The sequence below is a fragment of the Chelonia mydas genome, chromosome 1 (genome assembly GCF_015237465.2).
Source record: "Chelonia mydas isolate rCheMyd1 chromosome 1, rCheMyd1.pri.v2, whole genome shotgun sequence".
In the NCBI taxonomy this organism is placed as follows: Eukaryota; Metazoa; Chordata; order Testudines; family Cheloniidae; genus Chelonia; species Chelonia mydas.
In genome coordinates this window covers 83,621,696-83,640,855 of record NC_057849.1, presented here as the reverse complement: position 1 = coordinate 83,640,855, position 19,160 = coordinate 83,621,696, and positions in this window count along the sequence as shown.

The following is a 19,160-nucleotide window of genomic DNA, read 5'->3' as shown; positions in this document are numbered from 1 at the left end:
GCTCAATGTCCAGACAATGGCATCTGCATCTAGGGTGCTGAGGCATTGTGAGTCTCCTTCCAGATTTCAAGTTGGGAACTCTCCTAGCATGAGTTATTGCATGAAATGCCGGCCCACAATCAGAGCATGGGGAGGAAATTACACCAGTCCGGTGAATGGCTGCAGTAACTCTGGAGGAGTCAGAGAATAGCTGATGAGCTTTGTTCAAGATCTGCTGTCAAGTGGACAAGGAGGCAAGTGCTGGAAAGGACTCCTGAATTTACTTAGCACTTATGTACACTTTAAATGAACCCCATGTAGCCCATCAGTGTAGACTCTACCTACACCATAGAATCATAGAATATTAGCGTTGGAAGAGACCTTAGGAGGTCATCTAGTCCAATCCCCTGCTCAAAGCAGAACCAACACCAACGGGAGGGGTTCTCCTATCAGGATAGGTAACTCATCTTCCCAAGAGGTGGTAGCTAGGTCAGAGGAAGCATTCTTCTGTCAGCACAGCCTTGTTGCTAAAAGTCAGTCTGTGTAAATGCTCTTTGTTGACACTTTTGCCGACAAAATACTTCCAGCCCCATGAGCGGCGTTAGGTTTGTCGGCAAGAGAGCGCTCCTGCTGACAAAGCCGCGCTAACACTGCCACTTGTATCAGCAAAACTTTTGTCTTTCGCTGGGGGCTTTTTTAGTACCCGTGAAAGACAAAAATGCTGTTGACAACTTCTCAGTGTAGAAATACCCTTAGTAAAGAGAAGGGTTCATGTCTGATGTTGTCATGTAACTATATTCTTACCTAAGAACATTCTGGGTAAATGTTCAATTTTTCTTTCTGAGTCAGAGGGACAGGACTGAGTTTATTTGCAGCAATTAAGATTTGAGCCAAAATTCTTTTTAGTGCCTATCTACTTCTCATATAAAAGCTTTTGCTTTTACAAGGAATATGGCAAAATGATAACTACTGCAGTAATATACCCAAGGGCTCAACTCTGTAGTCCTGGCACAGAGAAAACTCCCAATGAAGCTTATGGAATGTTTTGCCTGAATCGGGACTTCAAGATCAGGCTCATAGTCCTTCATAATGATTTATTAAAATTACAGCTGCGATTATTGGCACTTGCATCTACCTCCAGTGCTCCAGTTTTCTGTGTAAACCCATGGACACAAGGTCCATGTCATGATGATAAAATCAAGTCCAAATATTATCATTTCTTCCTGTTTCAGCTATACTTGAACTTTAATAAAAATTATACATGTACAAGATAAATACTTAATTTACTTGGTTTACTTCTTATATATTAAATTAAATAATGTTTTCAGCAGTTGTGTGGATTATAAAGCATCGCATTAAGGCATCAGATTTCTAATGTGCTTGCTTTAATTAAATTGTCTTGGTCAATCAATGTAATATAACTTTATCTGATATTAGCAGTTAACTGTCTTATTTGATTCATTATTTCTTTCTTCTGTAGAATGGAAGCTGTATTTTCACATTTTTGTATTAAAAATGCTGGGCTGTTTTGTGCTGCATAGTTTATATTTTGAAAATAATTTCTAATCTGTGTCTAGCTAATGGAGGTTTTGGGAAGGTTAAGGTGTGGGGGGCTAATGGCTCAATCTCTTAACTGCTTTTGATGACTTCTACTTAAGTTTTTTTTTTTTTCAGTCTGCATTCTCTTGGTTCTTTAATGAATGCATGCCATATATGCAAATGAAAAGTTAAGTACACTTGCTGTGCTTACAATTTGTAAATTGCAGTTTTGTTCAGTTTAGTATATTATTCCAAAGGAATATGCATATTTACCTCTTACTAGTAAAGATGTTTAAAGGAGGATAATATACTTTTAGTATAATATATGTTAATTAAATGCAGGTGTCTGCTACCCTTACTTAAACTGAGTAGCACGCCATTCCACAAGTAGTTGTATTGCTTTCAACAAGGCTACTCATTCTGAGGAAGGCTGACAGAACCTGGCCCTAAATATATAAATATTTGCATGAATTGTATTACCATTTGTTCATTAATTCTATAAAAAAGCAGAGTTCTGTAGCCTGGTATACGTATGCCATGAAAGGGCGTAAGTGGGGGTAAACACCCACCGCCCTTTATGCTTCTGTGCAGCATCCCTATACACTGGGTACAGGAGTAAGCAGAAAATAGTAGAATCTTAGCTCTGCATTACAATGCACTGGCCAACAGAACTGAGTAGTTGTGGGGCAGGTATGGTGGTAGAATTTACTACTGGTTGGACCACTTGGAGCAAGTGTGTGTTGTGAGGGGGGAGGAAATTGTGCATCTCTGATCACAGGTATTTGGTGCCCCGCCCACACTCATACACACACAGGGCTTCTGGTAAAAGCACAATGCAGTCCGAAGTTTCTCCTTACCCCTTCTGTGAGGGAGGAGGGGGGCAGAGAGAAAGAAAGAAATATTCTTTCTACTTTTGTGTTTGGGAAAGAACTGCAATTCTGTGAGTTCAGGGACAGCTTTTTAATCACTTCACAAGGATACAGAACCCCAAAGCAGAGTAGGAAGTCGGCACACAACATGGAAAGTAAACGAAAAGGTTCTGCTCCTCCGTATTCTGCACAGTGCAGCAAGTATGTTACATGCCATAAAAGGGTATAGCAATTTACAGACTTACCCAAACAATGAAGATCTGCCCCTGGATTGAAGGCTGAGCCTACAAGGCATAATCTAATCCAGGGGTTCTCAAACTTCATTGCACCATGATCCCCTTCTGACAACAAAAATTACTACATAATCCCAGGGGCGGGGGGGAGGGGGGGAACAAAGCCTGATCTTCACCGCCCCAGGCAGGGGAGGTCAAAGCCCGAGGGCTTCAGCCCCAGGCAGGGGGGCCTGTAACCTAGCCTGTCCACCCAGGGTTGAAGCCCTTGGGCTTCGGCCCCGGGCAGCGGGGCTCCGGCTTCGACTTTGGCTCCGGGCCTCAGAAACTCTAAGCCAGCCCTGGTGACCCCATTAAATGGGGTCACAACCCACTTTGGGGTCTTGACCCACAGTTTGAGAACCACTGATTCTAGTCCAATATATACAAAGTTAGACATCTGTGTGAGTTTTATCTTTACTTATTTCCAAGTGTCCATGAAAGAAACACAAAATTTATGTTTAATACTAATTAGCACTTTGTTAGAAGTCACAGCAGAGAGATCAAGGATTAAATGAATGGTCACAGACCAAACCACCCTCTCAACCCATAGTGATTCATTAGTTCATGGTTGACACACTATGGCAAGATATCTGGGGAAATCTGCATTATCACTGTTTTCTAAATCTCTATATAAATCAAGAATTAAGTCCAAGGGTCATCACTATAGCTCCTTTCATAAGCATTTACTTTGCGCATTATAAAATATATATATTTTCTTTTGACATAGGGCTGCAAGACACATCATCATCAACATAAGGCAATCAGTGACCTAAAAGTACCTATAACAATGCAAGTGCAGAAATGGAATGGAATAATCTTACAATTCAAATGGACATTTTGCTGTATTTCTTCCATGTTTAAAACCAACTTTGTAACCATTAAAAAAACTATATACCCACAAGCATATAAAATTACTTAAATATAAGCATGCAAAATAAAATCATCCCAAAAAATTCCATCCAATAATGTCATACTATCAAACGTAACTAATTTTAGCAAGGAGGCACTCTTGTGTATGGGCAGAGGATCCTTATTGCCATAGGAGACATTCTGGGGCAGGCAGGGGATATGTTGGGAGTGAAAGAAGAGGGCCTGAGGCCAAAGCATGGTACATTCTGATGATCCTTTCCAGAAGAGTGGCCCATTAAGAACTATTATCCACCATCATGAGTTAGACCAACCAGATTATTGCCAGCCAGGCCTTAGAGCCTCCAGGAACAGGGTGGTGGAAATGTTGCAGAAAGCCATCTATGCTCTCAAATGCCTCACATGGAATAGCATGCTTTGGGGGACATGGCCCTTGTTTTAAACCCAATGATGTCCTCTCCTGAGGTTGTGAGATTAAATGCCTAGTACAGTAACTCTGTCTTATCCTGGAAATTATTCACAGAAAACATAACCAAACCATAATTCATAATGATTCAAGCCTGTCATAGTTTGTGTCTTGAGTAAGTCAGAGACCTCCTCTCTCTTTCTGTTTTAGCCCTGAAGACTAGGCAGGGTCACAAATAGGTCCGGGAGGGTTGCAATCACCCTCTTTTTAAAGAGGGGTGAGAGAGGAGATCCCAAACCCTTTTTTTTTCCGGTTGTTTCCACACATGGGATCATAGTGTAGAAATATTTGAGAAGTACTGGCCTAGAGCATTAGCTAGTCATAGTTTTATAAACTGAAACTAACGCAAGACTGGCTAATTGAGATTGTGCCTGTGCAATCAATTTTACTGCTTTAGTTGAGTTTATTTTAACATTTGCTCATTGAATATATATGGATGGAACTTAGTGTACTAAGAAAATAGTATTGTTACTATTAAATTTTATAGCAGATACTTTTATATAGTACATGCTGTCTTGAAGTTAAAGTGGTACAAAACATGGATTACGGCGTTAAACTCCAGGAATGAGAAAACAAGTTCACACAACCTCAGAAGAAGCAACCTCAGCTTTCACCCAAAACTCCAATGAACCCAAACAAAACAGATGATGAAGACTGGTCTAAAGCAGGAAGAGGAGAGAGATGTTTTGACAGAGATTAAAAAAGAAAGGAGGTGGTGGGGTACAGACAGAGGTGTTTAAAGAGTCCTGTAGAAGTAAGAATAGGTATAGATAACAGAACTACTACTGGGAGCGGTAAAGAATATATATATATATATAAACACACAATGTGTCTGATTCCGGAAATAAAAATAAAAACAGGCAATTTTCCCACAGGGGTATAATTCTATCTCAAGGTTCCGATGGAGTTAGAGCTTCATAATTCATACAGCCTGCTGTTTATTCCCCTTATTATACTTATTTGTTTTCATTATCTTTCTCTGTCTATTAATGATGAACCAGCTGTTTGAGATATTTCTATTTCAATAACGAATAAAAACTATCTTCTTCATGCCTGTGCATAATAAGCTTTCTACTGTTGCCCCATGGTGTTGAACCAATCAATTATTTCAGTCAACTTGTCATTAAAAGGCAGCTTCTGTGTAGGTCATTTGTCACAGTTGTGACTGGAAGTGAAAGCAATAAAGTTTCCGCAAGAGTGGTGGGAACGTTGTTTGAAGTGCACTATCTCTCTTTCTGCTATCAGAAACCACAAACCCCTGAATTAGGAAAGATATATTGTTGCTTCCAAGTGTTGAAATGGGAAAAAGCTTGTCAGCAGTCTTAATCAAAGTCAACAGCAAAAGTGAATAAACCTTGTACTACTCAATTTGATAAAGCAGAAGGAAGAAAACCATCCTTAAACATTCTAGCTCCTCTGTCAGGCCACAATGTTTTCCAAACCATGTGATGAAGTTGATGTTTAAAGATGGGTTTTTTTTTTAGTTTAAATGAGGAACAAAACAGTTAAAACATAAGTATCTGTTATTAGTACAGTGTTTACCAGCCGGATATTTTTGACCTATATATAAAATATTAAAGACATTGTAGGATTTCAGTGAAGCCTAACAGCAAAGAGGAAGAATGAAAATAATGTTGCTAGAAACTACAAGTGTATCACATTATGCTACTAAAATTAAAGCAATCTTCAATGCATTTTACCAGCATGTTTTCTATTACATCTCTACATATTTCTCTGAACAAGAAAGATGGTTGAATAATTAAATGATTTAATTATGATTAGTTTGTACAGCACATTGGGGCCTCAATTGTGTTTGCTTTTAGGTATTAGCAAAGTATAAAGATATTTATATCAATAATTAATATTCATTTATATTGTGTTAATGGATAAAAGCAATGACCAAGTTAAGCCCCCATTGTGCTAGGTGCTCTACCAACTAATAATTTAATTCTTCTTCCTAACTTACCTGTTTGAAGAAATGTGGACATTTCATAGAAAGTGATAGCAAAATGCATTGGAGATATTTTAGTGGCATAATGTACAAACATATTGTAAATGGCCCTTGCTGCCCCAAAGATATTGCATTCTAAGTTTTTGAACATACAAATGTGTTGATTTTTTTTCAAAATAAAGATTAACCTTTAAGCAATTATGTTTACTAGTTTCTTTATCTGAATGATTAGCTACGGAATGATTGAGGTCACATGCCCAAAGTATTTAGAACCTGATCCAGAGCCCTTGAAAAGGCTCCTTATGATGTCGTTGGGCTTTGGATGAGGATCTCAATGCATGTCTTTCATCAGAGCAATCATAGCTAACAATTCTCACCTTACATTATAATTGTGAAAGACCTACATCCCAGACAGTAGATGAATAGAATCTTACGTTCTGACCATTTTTTTTGCAAGACTATACTCAGTTTTTTCTTCGTAGCCTCAAAGAGTAAATAGGTAATGTGTACCCTGTCCTGTCCTTCCATTTTACACTTCCTTTTAGGAAGGACACAGAGGACTGTATTTTAATTCACATTCTTTTTGAGAGGACCAGGTCCAGCTTGGAATTTGTCAACTGTAGGTTATGCACTAGACAGGATTGGGGCCATGTTGTTTTATTTATGTTGTCTCAAGGGTCTAATTTGCAATGAAATTGCTTTATTGTGTCTTGATGTTGTAATACAATCTATATACAATTCCACAGACTCAGAGCTTTCTTCTGAGATGCCACATTTTATGGACTTTTCTCCTTTTCACTGTTGTACCATCACAACATTGAAAGAGCAGCAGTCATCAACTGATCGCTATTAAAATATCAAGATAAAAAAAATCATGAAAATTATGCTCATGGACTTGTAGAGTAGATAAGTTCAAGCTACTTTAAAGGGCAGTTGTTGTTTTTAAATAATTGTTATGCAAATTGGCAATCTTTCATTTTTCAAAATTTTTGTGGCAAATCTTGAAAAAATCTGAAACTTGACTTGAGACACTTTTGCCACTTTTTATAAATATGCTAATAGAACAATAAATATGCTAATAAAACAAATGCTAACTTGCAGGTAAACATACATGAGAACCCTTTATCATCAATTTCTGGTACTGTAATTGATCATTGATTTAACTTTGCTATTATTGTGTGAAAGTTACATTTTTAAAGGAAAAGGCTATTCTGACCTAAATCTAGAGACATTACTGAAAGGTTTGGTAACAATATGTATTTAGGAAAATAGAACATGTAGGTAGTCTGTAGTGCAGAATCTGGCTTTCGTTTTACTAATTCATTTAGCATGGAGAATTGCATTTTATAGTAGAATTTTTTATGCAATTGAATTAATTTGAAAAATCTCCAAATGAAAAATACACAACTATATGATACTAGATAGATCAGTTAGAGCTCCACACTACCCAATAACTCTAATACATAAAGCCTGATGCTGCAACCTTTACTCACCCATGAGATGGTGTGCTGCACCTACAGGAAGCATAGCACAAGCACAGCCTGGGGGCAGTGAGGGCAAAGGCGGTGTTTAGTCACTTTTGTAGCCTCAGGATTTTGGGTTAGTCAGGGGCCAAAATTTCTCCTTATGTAACTCGTCATTGGGAGATGCTGCTATAAGTAATGGCAGCCCTGTCTGGGAAGTGTATGGCGAGCACTGTGTTGTGGAGCTGCCCAGAATGATTGTAGTGACATGCACTGTGCCACATTCCTGCCCACCCCTGTAATGGCCCTACACCATGACTTGCAAAGAGGCAATCTACAGCTGTTTGGGAGGAATTCTGCCTGGTAGCCAGTTAGCTTGTATGACTTCTGTACATGGAACAGGATCAGGATTCACAGCAGTCCTTTGCAATCCATTTTATTTGGGGTGGGGGAGGGAACAGTTGCATTCAGGATATGGTGTAGTTGTCAAAAGTTCTGTCAATATTTAATCATAGAACTGAAATAATTATGACTTGATTGTGAGAGTCTCATCTTCATCAGTGACAACTAATGTACCTTCTGGCAACCTACTCTTGCAAATGTCTCCCTCAAAATATTCTTTTTACTGCCAGAGAAACTAAGGGCTTTAACTAAAGGTTCCAAACTCTGAGCTAATTAAACACCTACCCTTTTATGCAAATTTAAGCATTAGGAAAACATTGTCAATTCAGGTCTTAGGGTATGTCTACACTGGCACTTTGTCAGCAAATTTTTTGTCATTCAGAGGTGTTAAAAAAACACACACACCTCAAACAACAAAAGTTATATCGACGAAAAGCGCCAGTGTGAACAGCGCTTTGCTCTCCTGCTGACAAAGTCGCTGCCACTCATGGGGGGTGGAAGATTTTGCGGTGGGAGAGCTCTGTCCTGCTGACAAACAGCAGCTACACTGCATGGCTTTTAGCTGCACAGCCATGTCGCTAAAAGCTGCATAATGAAGCCATAGCTTTAGTAACATGCTAGTTTAGATGTTTTAAAAATAACTGCCCGCCCAGGAACACTGACATATGACCAAATGATGCCACACTCTTGTTTGAATCAGAAAGACATTTCATGTCAGTCACAAAGCACAATCTGAAGGAATACTCATCAAGACTGTCAGGTTTCAAAGCCTAACAATTCTCCCAGGCCAGTTGATGACACTAAGTGTAGAAGCTAGATTTTAAATACTTGTGATGTTCTCCTGTAGCAACTATCAAAAAGAAAAAAAAAAAAAAGGAAAATGTTTTGCAATTACCACGAAACATCTACATTCTTGGTATAAACTACAAAAGCAGAGAAATCCTCCTCATCACTAAACACCATTGTCTATTTAAATGTTAAATTTATGGGTACTTAGTCAGTGCCAGATCATGACTCTGGATGCACAGTCATGCAGAAGCATAATATTAAAAAAGGGTAAATAGTATGACCCAGGTAATTATAGGCCTGTCAGTCTGACATTGATCCCAGAAAAGATAATGGAGTGGCAGATACAGGACTTTATTATTAAAGGAGGGTAATATAATTAATGCCAATCAAAATGGGATTATGGAAAATAGATTCTGTCAAACTAACTTGATGCCTTTTTTGATGTGATTACAAGCTTGTTTGATAAAGATAATAATGTTGATCTAATAGACTTTTGTAAGAAATTTGACTGTACCATACAGCATTTTGATTAAAAACTAGAAAGCCATAAAATTAACATGGCACAGATTAAATGGATTAAAAGATGACTAACTGATGGTTCTCAAAATGTAATTGTAAATGGGGAATTATCATCACACTAGTGTGTTTCTAGTGGGATCCGCCAGGGATCTGTTCTTGGCTCCATGCTATATAACATTTTTAACAGTAACCTGGAAAAAAAACATAATCATCACTGATAAAATTTTCAGAAACACAAAAAATGGGGGAATGGTAAATAATGAAGAAGACATGTCACTGATACAGAATGATCCAGATCACTTGATAAACTGGATGCAAACAAACAATATGTGCTTTAATAGAGCTAAATGTAAATGTATACACATGGCAATAAAGAATGTAGGCCGTATTTACAGGATGAGGGACTCTACTCTGGGAATCAGTGATTCTGAAAGAAGATTAGTGCAGGGGGAGTGGATAATCAGCTGAATATGAGCTCCCAGTGTAAAATGCAATCCTTGGTTCAAAAATAGGGGAATCTCAAGTAGGAGTAGACAGGTTATTTTACCTCTGTATTTGGCACTGGTGTGACAGCTGCTAGAATACTGTGTCCAGTTCTGGTACCCACAATTCAATATGGATTTTGATAAATTGGAGAGGGTTCAGAGAGGAGTCACAGGAATGATTAAAGGATTAGAAAACATGCCTTATACTGATAGGCTCAAAGAGCGCAATCCTTTTAGCTTAACAAAGAGACCGTTAAGGAGTGTCTTGATTACAGTATCTACATGGGGAACAAACATTTGTTAATAGGGTCTTCAGTCTAGTGGATAAAAATATAAACATGATCCAATGGCTGGAAGTTGAAAGTAGACAAATTCAGACTGGAAATGTGAATTTTTGACAGTGAGGGTGATTAGTCATCGGAACAATTGATTTAGGGTTGTGGTTGATTCTCCATCACTGACAATTTTTAAATGAAAGTTAGAGGGGTAGCCATTTTAGTCTGTATCCACAAAAACAACGAGGAGTCTGGGGGCACCTTAAAGACTAACAGATTTATTTGGTCATAAGCTTTCGTGGGTAAAAAAAAAAACACTTCTTCAGATGCATGGAGTGAAGATTACAGATGCAGGCATAAATATACTGACATATGAAGAGAAAGGCATTACCTTACAAGTGGAGAACCAGTGCTGACAAGGCCAATTCAATCAGGGTGAATCTGGTCCACTCCCAATAACTGATGAGGAGGTGTCAATACCAAGAGAGGGGAAAATGCTTCTGTAGTGAGCCAACAACTCCCAGTACCTATTCAAGCCCAAATTAATGGTGTTAAATTTCCAAATGAATTGCAGCTCTGCAGTTTCTCTTTGAAGTCTGCTTTTGAAGGTTTTTTTGTTGAAGGATGGCTTCTTTTAAATCTGTTATTGAATGTTTAGGGAGACTGAAGTGTTCTCCTACTGGCTTTCGTATGTTACCATTCCCGATGTCTGATTTGTGTCCATTTATTCTTTTATGTAGAGACTGTCCGGTTTGGCCAATGTACATGGCAGAGGGGCATGGCTGGCACATGATGGCATATATCACATTAGTAGATGTTCAGGTGAATGAGCCCCTGATGGTGTGGCTTATGTGGTTGGGTTCTTTGATGGTGGGTCCTCCAACCACATGAGCCACACCATCAGGGGCTCATTCACCTGCACATCTACTAATGAATGTCGATGGGGAAAGTTACTTCCCAAATGACTACAATAAAAAAGTATCATAAATCTTGATATGATCAATTATCTAAACCGTTAAGTTCCTGTAATATCGTAGGGCCAGTTCTGCCAATGCTTCTTCATGTGAGAAGTCCTAAACTTCAAAAGGATTACTTATAAGGGTAAGGAAATTGACTATTTGTGTAAGTTTAGTTTACATGATCAGGCTTTGGATGCTAAAAGGATTTGGCTGTCAAATTCTTTTCATAATGGGCATCCATCTTCTGCTTTTTTTTTCTTGTTGTAAAAATCAGAATTTGACTATCCTCTGGGTCAAAGTCAATTTCCAGCCATTCAAATATTGCTCCATCTAACAGATAATGAATAAATAACATGGGAACAATTAAACACTTATTTATACCATGGTTATAATATGGTGATGATCATCAAAATCAGTTTAATAATATGATATTTGATTTTCACCAAGAAACATAAGAGACCAAGTTTGAACAAGTTGCTTAAGTGATTAGATGTCCGGAGAAGGAAAAGAGTAGGCATTGAAGTTACAGAGGAAGCAAATTATCACTATTTTGTACTGAATAACTCAATCAAAGTGGATTTTTAAAATAAAAGCTGGCACTTATTCTATTATGCATGTTTTAAAAGTTGTCTATGGTAGCTCATCCGGTTTTATTTTTCAGTAACTAAACAGCGTTAGTAGAGTATTTTGTTTTTTTATAATTGTCCAGCTGTGAAAATCCAAATGCCTCCAGCTTGCATTATGATTGTCAGAAGTCATTTTCTAATTATGATTAATTGCCGTTTCTTCTTTGGTGTATGTATTGACTTCTAAAACAGTTAGCAAATTTGGTATTCCATATGCTGAAATATTTGAGTTTAGCATAATATCTTCATTGACATTAAAATACACTGTTATAATTACAATGAAGAGAGCACACGTGGGCTGGAGTATTGCTTCCAGACATATGTTTAACACTTAATACCATTGAAAGTCCCAGAATGTTATAGTAGTCCACGAAGACAAAACTGTTAATCAAGTGTTAATCAAAATAATTCTGGTTTGGTTTAATAGAAAATATTGTCTTGTTCCAAAAAGTATGTTTGACACAGAGGCCCATTAGTGCCAACTACCAAAGTGGTCACTACTCTGTCTGCAGATCTTAGGAGGCCTGACAAACTCACTCCACCTAACACGCTGCTTTCATTGTATGTGTCCATAAATAATGTCTTACAAGGCATCAGATGAAAGTTGGGGTCATGCTGGTCATTAGTATTGTTGTGAAATGTATGTACTGATAATATTTAAAGAGTTAGGTGTACATTTGCAAGGCAAAGTAAGGGCTGGCAGTGCCCTTAATAGACTGTCAAGGTGGCTAACAGATTGGTCGTACCAGGGAGTTGACACCCAGTTTAGCCCCAGTAAGTCTCTCTCCTTTGCTGAGGCAAGTGGGTAATTCAGTGACTCACAGTCCTGCGCGCCCCAAGAAAGAGTTATGGGAGTGGGTTCATTAGCCTATTTTGAAAATACATGCATTTACAATATGCATATACTCTCCCAGGGTGGGTAGTTTCTCCTGTCCATTCGAATGCCTATTGCCACCAAGAAAATATTGTTTCAGTACTTATTGAAGCCAGGATGAACCATGGGTGAAATCCAGGCCCTAGTGACAGCAATGGAAAAACTCTCACTAACGTCCATGCAGCCAGGATTTCACCTTCAGTTTCCATATTCCATATATGCACCTGTTTGATGATGGTACAAGCAATAGATACAAGAAATACATTATGAGTCTGATTAGCACCACCCATTCATTCAGAACTCAGTGGAACAACTTGTTTACACTGAAAAGGTTTTCCCTTACTTCATTGAAGCACACCACTTTCATATATTTCACTGTGTCTTAGGCTATATCTACACTACCGCGGTAAGTCAACCTACAGTACGCAACTCCAGCTAAGTGAATAACCTAGCTGAAGTCGACTACCTTAGGTAGAATTACCGCGGGGTCTACACCGCGTGGGGTCGATGGGAGAAACTCTCCCATCAACTTACCTTACTCTTCTCGTCGGGAATAGAGTACAGGGGTCAACTGGAGAGTGATCTGCTGTCGATTTGGCGAGTCTTCACTAGACCCACTAAATTGACCACTGGTGGATCGATCTTAGAACATCGATCCTGGCTGTAGTGCAGATATAGCTTCAGAAACATAATACCAGGGTGGAGATCAAAGGACCTTTCCTCCTGAAAACAGACAATTTCCCACGAATACTGTAGTCCATATCCAAGTCACCAGTCAGTTTTGGTATAGGATCGCTATTCAAGATATTGTACAGTTAGGCAAATTATATGAAAACTTCAAATGATTACTGAATGTTTTTAGATTAATGAGACACTGTAGGATCTCTAATTAACAGATGGAAATACACATTGTTTACAGTTAACATCAATTGCTTTTTTGTAAGTTTCACCATTCAATATATAAATGGATTTCACATCGAAATTAATTTCAAATGAAGTATGATTGTGTCAAAGCAAGCTGCCTACTTTTCACTTCTGCTCTGGTGATTTACAACAGCCTCTTGACTGTCTTTGTTTAGTCTGTTTGAAGAGTCCCTGCTGACACTGTAGCCTCATCTATGGCACTTGCTTTCATAAACATTTCAAGGCGTTCTGATTCAGATGTAGTGGACCAAGGCCCTTTTCAAAAATTCAGTATTCTGGTAGAAGAAACAGAGCATATGAACACAATTTTAGGAGAAGCTAGATTAGTTCAATGCACACAAGTGAAGCTCCAGTCTTCATTTTACAAATCAAACTTCAGTAGTCCTTTTCAATCTATTGCGATGTGTTTACAAAAATTTATACTTACATTACCTAGCTAAGGGCCTAATGCTGTTATCCCAACTCAAACAAACCTCTCATTGTCTTCATTATTTTTTGCATGAGTAAGCGCTCCAGCATCAGGCTCTTAACTTCTTATCACTTTATCGTTTTTTTTCTTTAAAGTGTATTATATTCAAATTTGGTACCTCAGCCATTTCCTGGGAGGCACCTATGTACCAGTACAATAATTCATGCACTAACCAAATGCAATGGCCACATTTTCAGGCATGGAAGCCCCAATGTAGTGCCTAAATGTGGATTTTAAAACTTAGGTTCAGGCACCCGGGTTTGAAAATGTTAGTTAATAAAATATTTTGTACTAGAACAATAATTAACATAAAATATAAAAACATTTCCCTTTTATTTATTGAATGATGTTTACCATTTGTGCATGTCTCACCAAATCGGTTCCCTGCCATTGCAGGGGTCTCAGGCAGTGGAGCACCTTGGTCCCTCCTCCTCTCTACCTGTGACACACAATAGTTCAGTCTCCTGAGGTGTCATAAATATAAAGGGAAGGGTAAACCCCTTTAAAGTCCCTCCTGGCCAGAGGAAAAATCCTCTCACCTGTAAAGGGTTAAGAAGCTAAAGGTAACCTCGCTGGCACCTGACCAAAATGACCAATGAGGAGACAAGATACTTTCAAAAGCTGGGAGGAGGGAGAAAAACAAAGGGTCTGTGTCTGTCTGTGTGATGCTTTTGCTGGGGACAGAACAGGAATGGAGTCTTAGAATTTAGTAAGTAATCTAGCTAGGTATGCGTTAGATTATGATTTCTTTAAATGGCTGAGAAATTAAGCTGTGCTGAATAGAATGGATATTCCTGTCTGTGTGTCTTTTTGTAACTTCAGGTTTTGCCTAGAGGGATTCTCTATGTTTTGAATCTAATTACCCTGTAAGGTATTTACCATCCTGATTTTACAGAGGTGATTCTTTTTTACTGTTACTTCTATTAAAATTCTTCTTTTTAAGAACGGAATGTTTTTTCCATGGTTCTTAAGATCCAAGGGTTTGGGTCTGTGGTCACCTATGCAAATTGGTGAGGATTTTTACCAAACCTTCCCCAGGAAGTGGGGTGCAAGGGTTGGGAGGATTTTTTTGGGGAAAGACGTTTCCAAACAACACTTTCCTAATAAATAAACCCAGATAAACGTTTGGTGGTGGCAGTGGAAGTCCAAGGGTAAAATAGTTTGTACCTTGGGGAAGTTTTAACCTAAGCTGGTAAAAGTAAGCTTAGGAGGTTTTCTTGCAGGTTCCCACGTCTGTACCCTAGAGTTCAGAGTGGGGAAGGAACCTTGACATGAGGGATGTAATACTTTAGTTTGATTAAGATTATTGGGCTCAGTACAATAAGTGGGTAGGATTTAATGGCCTATGATGTACAGAAAGTCAGACTAAAAGTTGTTGGGTCCTTTCAGTCCTTGAACTCTATGATTCTATGTGTATTATACTCCCCCCCCCAAAAAAAAAACAAAACAAAACAAAAAACCTAAACCAAAAAATTCATAGATGCAAGCAGTTGTTGGAGATCCAGAGGACAGTGATACAAGATATGACATATGGAGATATAGAAAAATATGAAGTTACTGCACAGAGTTTATTCAAATGGTGAGCACATTACTGTGTATAAGAATGCCAATCCACAGATCCAAAATTTGTTCTCTTATTCTACTGAATTACTGGACTTCATCTCAAAAATGAAGAAATTGCTAAATATTCATCTTTCTGAAGCTGAAATTAACATTTAATGGATAAAGGAAAAAAATTGCCTTGAGCACTAGTGATGCAAGATTGGGTCAAAGAATTATAGAATCGTAGAGATCATCTCGTTCATCCCCCCTGCACTGAAGCATGATTAAGTATCCATGGAAAATGCAGGAAATATCACTGCAATCTTAAAAAGATGGTTTAAAATATCCCTAAAATTTGGTGATAACATTGTGGGGGACCTGGTGAGATCTTATGTTGTAAGGTCTATGTTCCATCAGTACCTTGTACTATTTGATAATGCAATTCTGTTAGGTGTAGAGAATATTGCTGGTGAACCTTTTTTATGCCACCAGAAAAGAATACCTAAAACTAAGATTTTAAAAATCAATATGTTAAGGGAAATTTATTTTTACTTTCTTCTGCCATCAGACAGTATGATCACAAATTCGCTACTATCATATATATGAGGATGCACTCAATAGTCTAACCTACCGGTCTTACCAAGTTGCAGATGTTTGGATTTGGCTTTTGGTATCCAGACCCAGGAAAGACATTTTTGTCCTTATGATAGCTGAAGAACTTATTCAGTTAGTTGGTTCACAATAAAAACTTTTAGAAATCACTACTGTCTCCCTCCTTTCTCTGATTCAGCATACACAGACATGTCACAGCTAGTGTCGATCTAACTGTTGTAACTCAGCCTCTCTAAGAGATCAAAAAGGTAATAGAATGGCACCTGCTTGTTTGAAGCAGAGTTTTATTTTATTTCTAGGACCCTCTCTGGTAGTTTTCTTCCACAAGTTTATTATGCTGAAAGGCTTCTAGAGAGGCATTTTCATGTCAACTATTGTACCACTTTGCAATAAATGACTCTTGTGCTGATTCCCTTTGTTCACTGGTATCATCAGGTATAAAGGAATCTATTATAGTTGGATGACTTTCATATTGTCTAAATGTCTGCTGACAGTCAAAGAAAATAGTTTCTGTTATGCTGTTTCAGTTTGTTCAATGGAAGTGAAGGTTTCTGAGTTTTACAGTAAAATACTTTGTAAAATTAGGTTTGCACTTATTTTGTTAGAAAGGGGCATAGATAATGCTACCCATCTTTTCTTAGCTTTTCAATGATCACTTGACTAAACAAGAAATAATTAGGATACATTTAGGTAATGTCATAGGCCATGGGTGATAAATTCATTTAATGGAGAGAGGCAAATTCCATTTTTAATTATGGTCAATGAGCTTGGTTTACATCTAGGATTCCATGCTCTCTTCCAGCCACAGCAGAATATTTACAGACATTAATGGGAGGTTAGCACAAAGAAAAGGGTAGGATAGAGTGTCTGTGTGAGATTTTCAAAGGGGCCCAAATGAAGGAGGCACCCAGCTTTTCATCTCTCCTCTGTTCTTCCTTCTTCATTTTCTTCCCTGTAGCAACTCCCAGTTCCTTACCATTCTGCTTACTGTGAGTTTCATTCCCACCCACTTCTCCATTCCATCCACTAAAATGATGTGTAATGAAATAGTTACTGTTGACATATCAATGAGATTAACAGGGGTAAAGGAGTTCACACTCTGTGTCAGTGATTCAGACAGTCTGTAGACTCAGAAAGGCATCATGAATGGGAGTCAATTTCAGGAATTGCTGAGATGGCAGCTAGATGTTACAGCTGAAATCTAACAGACTAGATTTGTCATCTTGATGAATATCAGAGCCATTATTTAAATGGAATTTAATAATTTAATAACCTGTTATTGAGTCCAGGAGCATTAACTTATTAATTTTAATGCTAGGTTCTTCTTAGGTCAACTTTTACTTTCAGATCACAACTCTGTTATTCTTAAAAGTTCAACAAATTTATTAATTCATCAAGAATCACAGAGGCATATTTTCAATAACTGGATACATCAAGTTTAGATACATCAAACATTCTAGCCATGAATTAAATATAAAATACAATTGCAGTTTTGTAAGCAATTTACCCAGACCAGTGTTGAAGCCCAGCAGCAATATTGTAGAACAATACAAATCACCAATATTTATTATTGCATTTTCTTATAGTCAGTTATCAGCTTCAGTTTTTCATTCTTCTTCCTACGGCTGATGTAAATAGTAAATGCAAAAACTATAATTTTTCATTCAAGTGGTGAAGCCAGATAATTGGGTCAGGAGTAGCAGAGTGCATTGCTCCAATTCCTCATTTGTATTTGTGAATCAGTCATTTAGTTGTTATATGTTCCATGGTCTGGTCTGTTCATGGTATGTTCTCACCCTAAGTGAGAAATAATGACTAATGCCATCAACCTGGCAATTGAACATTGGTCAACCATCTCCCAGTCTTCAGAGCAACAACTCAAGCCACCATAACAGTTGTCTTCAGGGCCAAGCAACATATCAGATAGGTTCTTACACATTTGTCACACTTCAAGTAATTCTTCAAGGAATAGGGATGCACTTATCTTAAGGCAATTATGAATGTAGTACCTTCTGTTTCTTGTGTTTGGTTTGACAGAGACTAATTTAAAGCATCAAAAGCAATGACTAAAGTTATGTCCTGAGGATCTCTTAGGCCTTACAAAGTAGAAATATGCATATAGAATTATTTAAAATCCACAGTATAGTTCCTTGAGGTCTTATTAGAAATAAAGTAGATTCAACAGGGTAACTTTCAGATACTTCTACTAAAGAAGATTAATAGAAATACAACCTCTGAAATGAAATCTCACCAGTTCTCACTAATGGTAACCCTGGGTTTGGGAAGAATTTGTACACATGGCTGGTTCAAATCTCTGGTAGCACTTCTGGATTCTGCAACTTCTTTTGTGGGTTCAGTCAACTCTGGCATCCTATACTGTGACCTCAGTTTTTATGCCGTTTCCCAATTTCTTTGGAAGTGACAATGCTCTTCTTTCTATTGGACATTAGTCAACTGAGCTCTCAGATTTCATCTTCTCTGTTTCTCTGCTGCTTCCCTCAATATGCAAGAGATGGCAAACATTTATAAAAAAATATTGTATTCCTTTTTATTGGAGGCTTTTATATTCTATTCATTTCTAGGTTTGTAATTCTATATTGACACACACTTAATTTTAATCCCCTTTTTATACACAAGTTAGATGCTTACACCTATCAATATTTCTCTTCATTCTTATGCCATTCATGTCATTTTAAGAGTGCAACAGTCACTTAGAAAGAAAACAAAGTCCTTTATAGTTCCTCTACATTTAGAGGGCATAGATATAGTCAAAGATTGTATGGACTAAAACCTTTTATATCATATCCTCCAGAGCTTACAGCAGAACAAGACACATATTGAAGGAACAAGGCAGATAATTGAACATAGAGAGACATATTATTTGGGGGATTCTGGAAGTTTTGATCCCTGGAACCTCCAGCTTTCTGTCACAAGGCAAGCTATTCCTAAATGGATTAAAATTAAATCTACCTTTTTTACACATGTCTAAAATTGGATTAACTCCCAGAACACAATGGACCACTGTGCATAGGCAAACAGAATGTAACCCTTGTTAGTCAACCTTTGGTGATTTTTTTGTAGCTAGAGAGACAGAGAGAAATTGCATCCCTATGTGTTATGAGAGACTTTTGCCTAGTGAATAACAATAGCTTGATTTTTCTATTTAAATGTCCCATTTGCTATTCTTGAAGTACTAGAGATGGGAACATCTTCTTACCTGGAATTGCTTAAGCAAGGTGCCTAACTGGGACATGACCTTCTATTTGGGGCAGAGGTGG